Source organism: Falco biarmicus, chromosome 15 (genome assembly GCF_023638135.1).
Source record: "Falco biarmicus isolate bFalBia1 chromosome 15, bFalBia1.pri, whole genome shotgun sequence".
In the NCBI taxonomy this organism is placed as follows: domain Eukaryota; kingdom Metazoa; phylum Chordata; class Aves; order Falconiformes; family Falconidae; genus Falco; species Falco biarmicus.
This window is the reverse complement of record NC_079302.1, coordinates 16157183-16172130: the sequence shown is the minus strand read 5'-3', so window position 1 is coordinate 16172130 and position 14948 is coordinate 16157183. Positions and strand designations below refer to the sequence as shown.

Genomic DNA, 14948 nt, shown 5'->3' with positions numbered 1-14948 from the left:
CTGAGACTTGTCTTCTGCACACCCCATCCCCATCTTCTTCAGCTCTGACCTTTACATCCTGGAAACACCCCGGAGGTTTGTCACAGAGCTCTCGGGGGATTTGGAAATCAAATTACACAGCGCTAAGGGAGAACACAGAAAACTATAAAAACACTTCAGTCATTATGAGTTAAGTGACGGGAAGCAGTGCTAGAGACTGAATGTTTCCAATTAATTTTCCTTTCAGAGCCCCTTTTCTCAACATTTTTAAGTCTCAGTGTGTACAAATGCTTTGGCAACGTTAGTTGTGTCTTTCAGAAGAAAAGAAAACCTTTGATAAACCTTCTGAATCTCTTGACTAAATAATGATAGTGCCCTGACTTTTTTGGATCTTTGTGGTTGGGTGGGAAAGATGATTGTGGGAATGTACATTTGCAGAAAGCTTATGGCTTACATGGGTAGTTTTTCAGGAGCTCAAGTAATAAGCAGAAGTGAAACATAAGCTTTCTGTACAGTGAATATAAATAATTCTTTCTGTGCCTCCTAGTATTTCTTACAATCTTAACGTTGAGAAGTGTTAAACTGGAAATGTTACTGTTCTTTACAAAACATATTTTTGTCTGTTTATCCATTCAAAACAGACTAAAATGTAAATCTGTAAAATGCTTTCCATCTTCAAAGCAGCTATTTATATTCATCTAAATTCTGAAATCTTTTTGAAACTTTCATTTTTATTTCTGATTGTGGGATTCAGTGTCGCTTCTTAGCACACTGAATACTGATGGCTTTGAACATTATGGTATGGCACAAAGCGATAACTTGGCAGTGCGTGCCACCCTGCTGAGAGACAATTCTGAAGAAAAGTGATTTTTATGCTGGGGTTTGGGCTGATTTTAGAATTAGGGGAAATATTAAAAGAGCATTGAAAAAACCTTTTAATTCCTCTGTATGCTAATAAATTGCTTTTGCTACCTCAGTTATCCAAGTAACAGCTACGTGAGAGCAGAGGCTGCTTTCTGAGGCCATTGTCTACATAGAACTGTACTAAAGCCACTAAGGGGTTGAAATCATAATACAGGTGAACAGATGAGTTTTGTGGTAGAGTGTTATGTTTGACTGGGTCTGTGCACACTTATCAAAAGCATATGTAAAGGAAGAAGAGTATTAGAAAGAGAAGTGGGCTTTCTGAAACCTATTGTGTCGTAAGGTAGAAGGCAGAAGACTGGGTCTCTGGCAAAACCTGGGTGAATCTGAAAAAATGCCATACTTCATGGTAGTTGTATTGGAATAATTGTAGTAACTGTAGTTACCGTAAAGCCTGATACTAAATCTGAGTGTAGCATATTCCTTTAAGGAGGACAAGCAGATGTAATGTTTTGAGTTGGAAATGAATATTGAAATTGTGGTACTTTAAAGTACCTGTAAAGCAGATTTTCTTATTCTTGATGATGTGTTTTCTCTTCCTGTATTTTCTTACCTGTGTTTTTTAAGTTCACTTTTTTTTCTGACTGCTAGGTGATACTTGCTATCTAGTCGCTCTCTTGGACTTCCTTATATCTTGCAGGTCAACAGTATATTATCCCAGATTCTTACAGGGCATTCAGCCTTATTAGGTTACCCAAATTACTACAGGTCACAGCTGAGATGCATTAGTGGAATTTAATAGGAAAGCTTGCCCAGTAGAGGCTCTGCTGTTCTTACTGCTTGTTATTGCTTTCATAAGAAGCACAGGAGATTATTGAAAGATATGTTTATAAAATATACAGTGCGGTACAGCTACACACCAGGTTTATGCCAAATTAGGTCTTGAACCTGAATGGATTTGGGTGTTTGCTGCAGTGTAGATTACAGTTCATGGTGTGACCTCACACATGTAGGTTGGCCTCCTCCTGGTTTATTTAATCCGTCTGCAAAATTGAGAAAAACAAGTAAAACAAGTAACTCCATGAAAAAAACAGGTATGCATCTGGGCTCAACTGTCCTGGGTAAATAAATGACAGAGAAGGCAGTTCCTCAACTGAAAGGATAATAAAGAGGAAACATAAGTCCTTCTGTCTCCTACACACATTTATCATTAACTTAGTGGGTACTGTGTTTACATTTATTGGGTATGTTTAGTCTCACTGGACTTCCAGCAGAACAGATGTGGGATCATTGTCTTTTCCTGCAGTTCGGTACATGAGAAGCACTATGTGGTTAGTCTTATTGGAACGAACATAGGCAGCAGGCTTTAGTGACTTGTGAATGAATCAATAAAGCATGTTCCTGTAGGTTTCCGAATTGTCTCTTTCATTAAGAATGGAATTGGACAGCAAAAGATCAATTTTTGTGGCGAATCAGAGGGTTCATTTAGACTGTTGATCTTTGGAGTCATAAGGCTTCATGAAAAATATTATACAGGATTTAAACTGCAACAAGAATCATAAATAGTTTAAATGTCCTTTTTCAGAGCACTTTTGTGAACTCCGAATCATGAGACCTGATCTTTAGCAATCCCTACCGTTGACTAAATCAGTGGAAAGCTGTTAAGCTCCCACAGCTGAGGAACATGGCTCATGGAGTGGCTGACGTGTCTGGTAAGAGACAGTTGGGAAAGGAAGTGTTCACAACATGTTACTGTTGTCTGAGGATGTGACTGAGAATCAGGTCTTTGTATATTGTAATTGCTTACAACAGCTCTTGACGATTGAGATGTATGATGTAATTAAACTCTGCTTGAAATGCAGTCATGCTTTCGAATCACCTAAAGTAGTGATTACAGGTATGGAACAGGCTTAAGTTTTGGCAGAGAGATGTTTTAAATCTACATATTTTTGCGTTGTCACCATGTGGCTCTGAAGTTCTGAAGAAACTTACCTTCACAGATGTTGTTCATCTGAAAATTCTTTCCCTGCGTGGCATATACAGACTTAATTGAGTGTGGTAGTACACCTTGACAGTATGCTTTTAGGATGGTATAACTTGCTTACGGATAATGCAATATTCATCTTGGAACCTCTGCTTTTGGGACACACATGTGCCTTTCTAGTGTTTTGAACCAAAGTTAGTCTCATGGGCAGACTCGGGGCAGACAAGGGCAGTGCTGCATTTGCAGTTCTTGTTCAGTAGGAATTTGTATTTCTAAATTCTGAGGGAGCTGGGGAAACATGGATGAGCTGCAGTGCTGAGCCTAGGTAAAAGTCAGCTGAATCAAAATCAAGAGCAGCATCAACAGTAATACTTAGAAGCACAGAGTTTTATTAGGAGTTGGTAAATTGCCAGGCATTACTTTCCACAGTGTTGTAAGACGTTGGCCATTAATAAGTTGCTACATATTCCAAAGCAAGGCTAAACCAAATACATTATCATAATACAGATCACCACCTGTTATGTATACATAGCTTTAGCTTGCATCTGTGTACCTGCAGAAAGTAACAGTGTTCTCCAGGAATTCTCTTGAGAGGCAGTTACATTAATTTTCTAGTAATTACAATGTAAGAATTGATTCATATTGCCTGTGTACAAAGAGTTTATGAATCATTCATTGCTTGGTGGAAACCTGAATCTTGATTCTGCCCTGTTGTTCCCTCCTTGGGGCACCTGTATTGGCACCCTTCTTGGCTGCAGAAGCATGTAGCGTTAGGTTAATCCTTGGAGGATGCTCATAAGTGCAAGACATACAAAATTAAAATGTTACAGCGCTGCTTGTGGTGCAGTAGTAGTTGCTGGTGGTGCAGTGCCTTAGTGGGTGGGTTTCTCGTTCAGTTTTCTGTTAAACAGTCATGATTTGTAATACTTTATTGTTGCATCGCAAGCCTCAGTGGTCAGGAACTTATTAAGGATGGGTGAACTTTGCAGGATCTAGAGGTGTGGCTAAGGTAGCAGAAAGCTGAATAGTTTTTTAGAGTGTAATGAGAGGTGTACTTCTCTCTCTTGTGTTTTCAGGGGTAAATATTTCCCTTTTCAGTTTTTGCAGGATACCTTATCATCCAGGAGTTAGGAGGCAGTGAGCCGAAGCTATGTGCTTTCTGCCTAGAACAGAGCATTCCTTAGCTGGGACGAACATCAGCAGATGTTTCTGAGGAGCTTTCCTAAGCAGGGCTTTAATACTGTCTTTGATGTCCAGAGGAGAATGCAGCTTCAGCAGTGTAGAAATCTCTGAAGCAATTAATAATCTAATGGCCATGATTAAGGGTCTGTCACACAGGAGAGTAAGGGAGGAGTAAGAGACTGATCATTATTCATTGTCATGTTTACAGAAGAAGTTATACAGCTCTCACTGGAGACAAACTGATAGCTGTCACTCTGGAGGACAATTTTTGCACTTGGCCAAGGTGAATTGGTGTACATTATTTGTTTTGGTTTTCACAGGTTCCTTTGCAAAGGCGGCCCAGAAACTGAAGACTTTATTCTTTCTCACTCAAGAAAAAATACCTATTCAAGTCAGCAAGTAGTTTCATTGAATGAGGGCAGTGAAGCTAGCCCGTAGTGGAATGTTTTTTTAAAAGAGAGGCGAGTGGTATTTTGATTTCAGAACTTGAGTGTGGTTAAATGAAGGGAAATGGAAAATGTGGTAAGTGGGTTGCCCTAAAATGAAAACCACCCCTCAGAGGTGTGGGCAAGTGCAGTCTGTGCTAAACTAGTCATCATCTCCCTGTGAGAGTGCCCCAGAAAGGACTCTGTTTGCATCTGTTCAGGACAAACATCGGGGATGGCTTTGATTCTGGACTTTGATGAGTCCTTCAGGGTAAAAAGACATGCCAAGGATGGGAGTGAACACATGCAATTGCCCGCGTGTTTCTGAATGGTGGAATTGCTCATCCCTCCGAGTTCAGCTCACCCAGGTTGTGGTGTGCCAGCACCTCCCTGGGACCAAAGCAGGGACTGCCAGAGCACCGTGCCGCAGGGCAGGCAGCTTGGGGAGTGACAGCCTGACAAGCTCAACTGAGAAGGCATTGCTTTTAAGTGTGGGGTAATAAATGCTAGTGTAAACTGATGAGAGGGGATGATGGATTTTCCATTTACAGATTAAGTCTCAAATTATTTGAGGAAGATGTGTTTTAGTCAGATAGGAGTTGTGGGGATTGATGCAGAAGTAACTGAGTAAAAACTGAATAGGAGGTCAGACCAGAATGGCTGATGGCCCCTTTAGGTGTTAACATTTTTTAAACTGTTAAACTGAAACCTCTCTACATTAGGGTTTGGATAGCACATCTCAGTGGACTTGTAAACATCCCAGGTGGCATTACAGTTTCAAATGGGATTGTACTGTTTGCGTGAAGCCATGTTGCATGCCTGAGGACAGTTGGCCTTATAGTCCTTGCTTGTGTAAACACAGATATTCAAACTGGACACGAGCAGTTAAAAAGACAGATGTGTTGTGGATGAATAGAAAAAGTCAGTGAATATTAAAAAATACCAGACTCTCATAGAAGGATAATAATGTTTTTTGGCTTCAGTTCCACAGATGGGCATTTAAAGCTCTGATGTAAATCCTACTGAAGCGAGGGGCTGAGGCAGTTCTGCTGACTTCAGGGGGATCATTTTGAAGAATGGGGGTAAGTGATTCTTAGTGGACTGTGACAGAGAATTGTGCTACTGACAACACAGTCATCTTTTCTATCTAAGGCTCTTTTTCAAGCCCTGGTAAAAATTGAACCATAAATGAAAGTACATGGTAAGAACTTGGTGAAATGAAAAAATCCAGAATGAATGTTTTGACTCTTCTGGTTCCCCTTCCTCCATTAAATCTTGTGCGAGCTTTGTACGAGCCTAGGAAATACACATGGAAGCGGTTCGCCGTTAGTGATGAGCAGTGCTGTGGAGCTGTAGGGTGATTAGGGCCTTGACTGAAATTCGCCAGAGTGAAATGATGCCACTGTCTGGATACAAATGTTTTCTAAAGCTTGTCCTTTGGGTTGATACTTTGGTAAAACAGAACACCCTGCCAGCAATGTTGAACTATGCTGTTTCAATGTTCTTAGGCTGAAGTTCATCAGTTAGAGAGGCGTATTTTAACTTTATGTATAGAAAAATAAAGTGTTTCAATTTAAGAGATCATGTTAAAGTAAAAAAAAAAAAAAAAAAACCAACCAAAAAAAACCCCCAAAGCATTTACCCAAACTAAAATTCTTTTGCCACTTCATTTCGTGGAACCATGGAGCCCCTCAGGCATTTACAGTGTTTTGAGGTGGCCTTCTTACTTAAACAGAACACTTGGTGACTTCCCAGCTCTGCCTTACAGGTTCATGGGCTGGTGTGCTTCACAGTTACCACAAGAATTAGTTGGAGACCATGGCAATTAAATATGATTATGGATTATTATCATATTCTAAATACTAAATGATTCTGACAAATATTCTCAGAGAGATTTGAAAACTGACCTGCACACTGTGCACTGCATTTGCTTACATATTTAGGCTACTGGTATTTCTGGGAAGCTATAGTTTATTAATTCATTATTATTTTATTGATGTTCAATTGATGTCTTATTAAATGTAAATTAGATATTTGGGAATAATAATTTAGTGGGATGAGGCAGGTGAGATTCCCCCAGGATAGGTTGTAATGAAGCTTCAGATTGTTAATAATCCTACACTCATAAATAAATTATTAAGGGTGAAACGAATGCAAGAATACTGAAATAAGCTATGAAAATGTTAAGTGGTGGTGAACAGACACATAATTTGCTGGGAGATCTGTGTGATAATGTACATTTGGCACTAAGTCACGTAAGTCAGTCATGTCAGTGCTCCCCACTCCTTCCAACCATTTAATATTTTGCCATGTCTCTACTCGTCCTACCCCATTATTATGCCATGCCATTCTGTTCACAGGCATTTTGCTTTGCATGGGAACAGTGTTAATTTAATACACTCAGCTGACCTCGGTGGCACTGAAGTGACACAGCAGCAGCAGTCCAGAGTGCTGCAGTATATCCTGCTGTTAGCAGAACTCTTGGGGAGACCATGTACTTTTCTGGACAGTTGTCTGCGAACTCTTTTGGGAAAAGCTGGGGGGAGCTGGCTCTTCGACCACACTGTAAGTGTCAAGAAGGACACATCCTCTCACTTAGCTCTCATCTTTTCCTTGGAAGACATATTTTTCTTGAAGAGTTAAGAAAAGACAGAATAGAGAACCTACTGTTACATAAGAAAAGAAGGGATGTATAGAAGGAGAGGATTCTGTTAGTGTAAGTATTGGTTGGTGCTTTGGTTTTTTGGATGCCCAGCATCCTGCAAAAGTCTTAAGAAATCCAAAACCCCCATTTCTTCAGTAAAAACGTCACCGCTATCCCAGCCTTCAAAGACAGAGCTAAATCGCAAGGGAATACTCTGTGTCTGTCTTTTGCACTCGCTGCAGCGGGAACTGCAAAAACTCAGCACTTTGTGAAATGCTGCTGGTAATTTGAAGAGTTAAGTGATGTCGCAGGTTAGTGAATGTAAAGAAGCTTAGTGCCTAAAACTAATTTCCTGGTATTTCTGTCAGTGGAAGTAAGAGATACACAGAATTCTGAAAATCTGGCCCTATGGCTCTAGTGTTACATGTAAGTAGCGGTGACGGAGGAATTCAGATAGGGATTCGGTTGTACCCAATACGGAATTTTGTCCCAAATTCATTTTGGGTAGCTTGATGTCGCTTCTGTAACGTTAAAGCTGAGGGCACTCTTGCTACTCATGGTGGTTTTGATAAAAAGCTCAATTAAATTTTTTTAGAAAATTAACAAAGGGGTGGCTTAGTCACCGGCTTAGACTTTCACCTAAAATTCTGTTCCAGGAATTTGATGGTTATTGAATGGCCTGAAGGGTTGCAAACTAGAATTTTGGCATAATACAAGGTACAGAAAAAAGACAAATATGCTGCTTTTCTGATGAAAGACCTTGGTTGCTAGGAAGAGAGTATTCAAGTGTTTGCTTATGTTTTGCTGGGGTTTTAACAGTCTGGAATAAATAGGTAACACTGTGCCTTTTAAATAATGTTTTCTTGAATAGTCAAGCTATAACCTAATGAAATTAAGTAATCACATTTCCTTAAAAATTGAGAATTACAGTATCTCTGTAATTAAAGTGCTGTATATGTCAAACAGAAATCTGCTGGCTAATACATTTTTATATGCTTTTGTAATTGGAGGTTTTTAAATCATCTTGCATGATTTATTATCTTTTTTATATATATATAAAATCGTTATAACATATATATAACAAATATATGTTAATTAATCATTATATTAACAGCTTGAATGTTGAAAACCAGAAAATTCTGATGCCTCGCCCTAGCAGGGTAAGGACAGAGAGGTTATTTGTGTGATTTTGCAGCATCCATAGCAGAATAATGTTCTTTTTGTGAACGGTTGTTCCTGTGCATCTGCCAGGAGACCCATGGATATGGAAAACAAATCCAGCTTGAATCATTTGCCACTTTTTCCCTGATGTGCCAGTGTGATCTGGTGGCACTGTTGGCAAGTTCCTGTACCTACAGTCACTGTCGCTTTTCTGGGGAGCCGTGTTAAGCAATTGCTTTGGTCACCAGGTGCTTGTCCCTCCTCCACTTGCCTGCACAGGCTGGTCTTGGAAGAAGGTCCTGCCCTGCTCTTGATGTTGTTTGCACGGTCCCCACATTTCTTGTGGCTCGATGTCAGCACGACAAAAAACCCTTCCCAGGCTCTGCTTGCCGCCACGGATGTAGGAGCGCTGTGAGAGATGAATAAATGGTTTGTAAGATCCCTTCCACTTTCTCATTTAGGAATTAGAGAAGTCTTGAGGCTAGTTCCACGCTTGGGGCTGTTTTCTTGTCCTGCAAGAAAATAAGAAATAAATTACTTCAAACACAGCACCACGTTCTGCAGCTTTTATGCAGACAGAGGTGCTGTTGTAATTGCAGTTTATCTGCCTGTGTAAGAACTGCAAGATTAAATAGGCATTAAGTAGGCATTTAAGCTGTTTGGGGCCCGACATCCATCCCTCTGGTGTGTGTACATAAAGCTCGGCTGATGGAACGCGGCAAACATCCTGCAGCCTCCAGACACACCTAAAAATCGGTGCTTCTGCATTTGCCCTTGTCTCCCTTTAAACTGCTACTGCTGTTGCTGCACATCTTTATTCAGAGTTACATCTAGCGAGGTGGGAGTAGAGGGTAACATTTGTAGTAATTGGTAATCAAAATGAAAGAGGAAACAACGAAAAGGCCTATAATGCAAGATGATCATGAAGTGCCAAATAAAATTTGCGAAAGGTGTTCCTTCTAAATTAGACGGAGGCAGCATTTTGTCAGATTGATACCGCCTCAGTGACTCCAGTACAGCCTTGGTAGCTTTTGGCTAACAAATGAGAAGGGTTGTGGTATGCCCTGTGATTAAAACAATAAGACCAAAGAACACAGGGAATTAGTAACCCTTGACTGTGGTCAGGAATCCCTGTAAAACTAGGATTGGCAATGTCCAAGAGTTGGAGCTGATACAAATCACATATATGGCCTGATGAGCTATGAAGCCAGCCTCATAGATCAGTCACAGCCAGAAGTGCACAGCTTAACAGCAAACTGAGCTCAGCAGTAAATATTACAGCTCAAGGAGTACATGCCCTGGTGCTCGGGGATGGTAATGGAAAAGCATCTATTGACTTCATTTGGAGTTCGAGCTGCCTGTTAGAGGAAGTGCACTAAGTGTCTAACCCAGCTGTTGCCCATCTTTATCTGCACATTTTACCCAGTCAGATTCATTTAATTACCAATATAATAATGTGTTCTCGCTGCAACTTAACACTACAATATATTTTAACTCGATGTTACTGCGGTGCAGCTGTAAGTCAAATACTGTGTTTTATTTTAAAATACAAGGTGGGAATAGAGAAAGCAGGTGTCATACAACAGAGGGGCAACCTCGTAATAGCAAATGGCATTTCAGTTAAATTTTCAGAGGGGGAATGATATTCTAGGTGTTTTCTGTATTAAAATATTGTAGTAGCTTGTTGACAGAAGCAAACAGCTCATGGCTTCTTACCTGCTTTTTGTTAGACTTCACTGTGCAATAGCAGTCCTTGACTCCGGCAGAACGCTTCTTCGTCTGCGGAGATGAAGGCCTCGTAGAGTAAGCAAACCTTAAAAACATACCCCAAGCCCAAAGAAACAGTCTTTGGACTGGGATCCAGGTATCCTGGTTCATAGCCAGAACAACTTACACTCAAGACCAGACTAGATGTGCCTGTAGTAGCTCCTAGAAGGGAAGAGTCATACATATGCATGCGTATGAACCTGTGAGCTGGTAACCTCACACCTTGCTGAAGACAGCTCTGCAGCAGGAAGGTGCATCACGGCTGCATTTTTCATCAGGAGACTATGTTATTTTTTGCTGCAACAACTGTATATAACCCGACAATTTTTCTCTCCAGTCTCTTGGGTTAACTTTTATCCGTGGTTGAGTTTAGAATCCCCAAATGATTATGTAATAGGTACAAAACACCTGATAATATAACAGGCCTCTTCTAATTTTTTTTAAAGCTGCATTAATGTAGCTCCTTAGGTGTCATTGTGTCTTTTTCAGCATCACTCCATTGTGAATCATGCACAGACAGCAGCGAGAGAACAGAACCTACCGCAGCCTGTGAGCAGCAAGGAATTTCAGCTGGATGACTGCATAAGGGTTTTGCAAGGCCGCCAGTAATTTTTTATATTCAGAGTTAAATAGAGCAATAAGATGGAATTTAAGCTTTAGTGCAATGGATTGCGGCTCTTCAGTCAATCAAATTATAGTTCAATCAGTTCATTTTAATCACTTCTCTGGAGAGAAGTAAACCCCTATGTTGAAGAATATGCAGCAATTTTATTGATGGAAAGTTTAATTGTTTCATTTTTCCTTACCGTCTGTAACACACTAGACTTTTAATCAGTGGGAACTGAAGTTATAATGAAGTAAAGTCCACTTTCCACAGTTCACAACTAGCTGAAAATAATTGGGTTGAGACTCCCATCCAGACAGTGTAATGCCTCTGGCATTTTCCTGAAAACTACACTTAATTGCTTTGCTGATGTTGTTAAGTGGTCCTGAGGGGGATGAAGTAGTAAAGCTGCCCACATATGCAGGGAAACAATACACAAAAAATGTCTTACAAGGTCCTTAAAGGAGGACCAACTAGTGACTAAAAGACAATATATGGCTTTTTTTCTTTCCTTTTCTATACTAGAGAGAGCACACAGGAGAGACTGACAAAATAAACTGTGGAAATTCTATGAACACTAACAGTATTTTTATTTAAGGACAGAAGGCTTGGGACTAGAAGTACAGAAGACATCAAGGAAGACCTCTTGCAATCAAACCTGCAACTTAAGGCTAGCCCAGCTCAATTGGCATCTTTATGCTGAACGCCGGTTCGCACTGCCTGCTTGCAGCACTTTGGGCTGAGGAACAGATGTACTCTTGTCCCCGGGGAGGGCGGACAGCTTGCGCTCTGCGCTCTGCAGTGGCAGGATGCGAGCCAGCTAGGAGCTGAAAGCCTTGTCCGGGCATCAGTGGGACCAGCGATCGCACCCCGTTAGGCTCTAAATGTAAGCAGAGAAGGAACAACATTTTGGAATTTCTCTTTAGTGCATTTGTGGGAAACCCTCCTCAGCTGAATGGTGTTGGTTTAAAATTATGAATTAACTGCTAGACTTAAGGATATTCTGATGCAGAAATGTGTTAGTTATTTAATATAGAAAAATATTTATTCAGGACACATGAATTAGGTAGTGACCATGAACTTGAATTCAGGGTTGGAGCTGTTTTGAGGAAGGCAAGGACAATAGGGCTAATTTAGCTTAAAGCGATTGTTGGGGTTTTTTCTCCTTGTTTACTTACATATGCAGATGCAGTAAAGTGTCTCTCAGCAGCCTGACCTTCCTTAGCTGGTATCTGTGTAAACTTCCGTATGGCCTTTGCTTATTTTATTCTTGCTTTCCCAGGCTCTGAGCTGAACAACTTTTTAGAAAGGGATGTGGGCAAAATTTAGGCATTGAATTCTAAAGCTGAAATCTTAACCCCGTGTCTGTCCCTGGGAGCACCTCAAGAGCCTCCAAGTTGGTACCTTAAATTTTGGCCGACAGAGCTCTCCCACCACCTGAAATGATGCTTTTTCTGCCGAAACATGCTTAAGTCTAGACAGGACTTGAGTGCCTTGGCATGTAGCCCCATGTTAGCCTGACCAATCCCCATAATATTAATGAGCTTTAATGCCTGTTCTCCTGTGGCAGAATAGTCGCCTCCCATGTGCTGGAACTGCCAACCATATGCCAAGGAGATCAAGCCGTCAGTTTTGAGACTAGCGCTGGGAGTAGCCTGCTGTGTCTCATTTACTCTGCTGGCCTGGTGCTGGGAGAGTGGCTCTGCAGCAGCAGTAGCTGCGCTCTACTGTTCCTGGGGTCCCTTTCTGAGAGGTGTAACAGAGTATGGAATGGTTCTAGCAAATGCAGCAACTGAAGAACTGCACTGTGACAACTGGTGGGAGACTGCTTGGGCTTTGTACACTTACTGATGCTGAAGGACTGCAGGAACCAGGGCAGATCTTCACTGCAGAGGGGAAAAAAACCAACCTGATGTGGCCGGCTGAAATTCGCCACTACGCGTGGTCTGGCTGTTTTAGAGGGTATTTTTTCCTGACCCTTCTTTTTGGTCAGGGTCGCTATCCCAGAAGGAGGATAGAAGGTGCTCCCTGGAACTGGATGCCATTTCTCAGCAGAGCTACTTGCTGGGTCTCACGTGCTTTTAAAGTCTACTGTGGGCCTGAATGGAAACAAGAGCGAGCGAATGATTTGACACACATTCTCCTGATTGGACATACTGTATGCTTACAACACGGTATGTCCCCCAGAAGTCCAAAATACATGTTCCTGAACAGGCACAAATCTGACTGTTCCCCTGATAAATTGTACGTGTGGAAAGATATAATTTGTGTGGTTGTCATCAAACCCAACGTATGTATTCATTTGTGGAAGCATGTCAGACACCATATGTCAGTAATATGCCTTTGATATGTTGGTGTCTGAATCATTTTAACAGCTGAATGGCATATGTGTAAATATAAACATCTGTCCTATGTTTGTACTGTCTGTATTTATATTTTTCTCTTGACTAAGACTTTGATTCAAACCCAGGAAAAGTGTGGGATTCATCCTATTTTTAAAGAAATCCAGTATTTGTAGTATTTCAGCATGTGACCAATTTTTTTTTTTTTTTTTTTATATCTAGATGAGAAGGGGATTCAAAAGAAATTTTTTTCCCTTTTGGTAACTGGAACAAACTCATTTTTCAGGTAAAATAAAAATTTGGTGTTACTAGAAGTTTGTTAAATGAGAAGATTATTGTTTTAGTGTTGGGTAGGTTCTGTAATGTATGGATTTACTGAAAAGCAATCCAGTAAGAGTGGTGCATTAAACCACGATAACAGTAAGTTGGTTTTGTCCAGAAACTTTTCTGGTGCAGTCAAAGAACTTGCAGCGTAATAAATTACTTAATAAAGGAATGGAATAATACCCTATGTTTGTTAGGCTATTTATTTTACATGGGTGAAACTGAAAATCAGTGTCACAACAAAGGGATTCAAAAAGCAGTTACTGCAGCTCATCCATCAGGTGAGCCGCTGGAACACCAGTCGGGATGCCGCAGCCAGCCTGGAAGGTGCAGTTTGGTCAAAAGTAAGGAACAATATCTAATTATTATAGCAAAATGACAAGAGACAGTGTGAACCAACTGGGAGTGCCTGGAGAGTTTAGAGATGAGTGGCTAATGCTAAAGTGCAGGAGGCGCTTAGGAAAGTGCAAAGTGAGCAGCCGTGTTGGACTCACCAGCGTGGTGGCTGGAAGGCTCCAGAAGGAAGCGGCTCCAGAAGGAAGCAACCCCAGCGATGAGCTGCACGCCAACAGCGGTGAGTACTGCTGCTGTAAATGCTTCAGCAGAGCAGGCACTTGCTGTCACGAGCCCCACGGCTGCTGGTTTCTACCTTTCGTTAAGGGCTCACCCAACTTAGTGGCGAGTAACAAATGTCAGCTCTTGGTGGTCTCACTGCGGTCTGGTCTTCGTATGCTGTTTGCTTAGCTTGGGCCTTAAAAAAAAAACCAAGACAGCTGTCACATCTAACACAAGAAAATTAAACCTGTCTAAATCCCAGAGCTCCACATCACTGTCACAGCGCCGTAGCATTCCGTAGCCACAGCCGCCAGCCCAGCCCAGCCCAGGCCTGGGAGGCCGAGTGCTGCTGGAGCCGCCAGCCGGGCAGGGCAGGGGGATGCGCCACCGGCGCCCCCGGCGCAGCTGCGGCAGTGGCCGAGCCGGGGCCGGGGCCGGGCCCTGGCAGTCAGTGCCACCTGGTGGCACTTCACGAGATTCAAACGCCCCGAGCTACAGCGGCTGCCGGCGTCCTCAGGGTCGGCCACGGGTCGAAAAAATTGCACGTGGTAAAACGGTACAAAGCGCGGCGAGGGTACGTACGTCTGGCCAGGGCTCGGGCCGTTGTGCGTGGAGCTGCTCGTGGCACCTGAGCAGCTGGCGAGGCGAACGCCCGCTGAGGGCGGCTCCCTGGCGGTGCACGCGGCCTGCATGTAATTATAAAGCCTGAGAACAGATGGAAAATTTTGCAGCGTCGAAAGCCTGCTCCTTACGCGCCGCATCCTGCCCTGTGCGAGAGACGCAGCCAGGTGCTGCGGCTGCCTTGCTCCCTCGCGGTGAGCTGCTGCAGCTGGGGTGGCCGCAGCGCATCCCTGTGGGCCTGTAGGCGCGTGTTAAGGGGGTGCGGGAGCTGACACCCCCTTCCCCATGCCCAGGAGCCGCGGGCAGGTGCTGGCTGCTTTTACGAGAGCAGCGCACCTGGATTTGCTGCGCTGCTAGCCGCAGGCACGGCAGTCAAGGCAGGGTTGTGCTTGAAACGATGACACCCCAAAAGCACCAAGCCACAATGAAGCTCTGAGAGCGGCGTGAGCTTGCTTTTCCGACTGGCTGCTTCTGCGGCACTGGCACAGCGGCACCG

At 42.5% G+C, this 14948-nt stretch overlaps 1 long non-coding RNA gene across 1 annotated transcript in view; it reads left to right on the top strand.

Moving 5' to 3' along the window:
• Positions 1-13458, top strand: part of LOC130159491 (uncharacterized) — a 31051-nt gene extending 17593 nt beyond the window's left edge. The window contains exon 2 of the long non-coding RNA XR_008825756.1: positions 5418-13458. This is a non-coding gene — a long non-coding RNA (uncharacterized LOC130159491). The remainder of the gene's footprint in view (positions 1-5417) is intronic.
• Positions 13459-14948: the final 1490 nt, after the last annotated feature.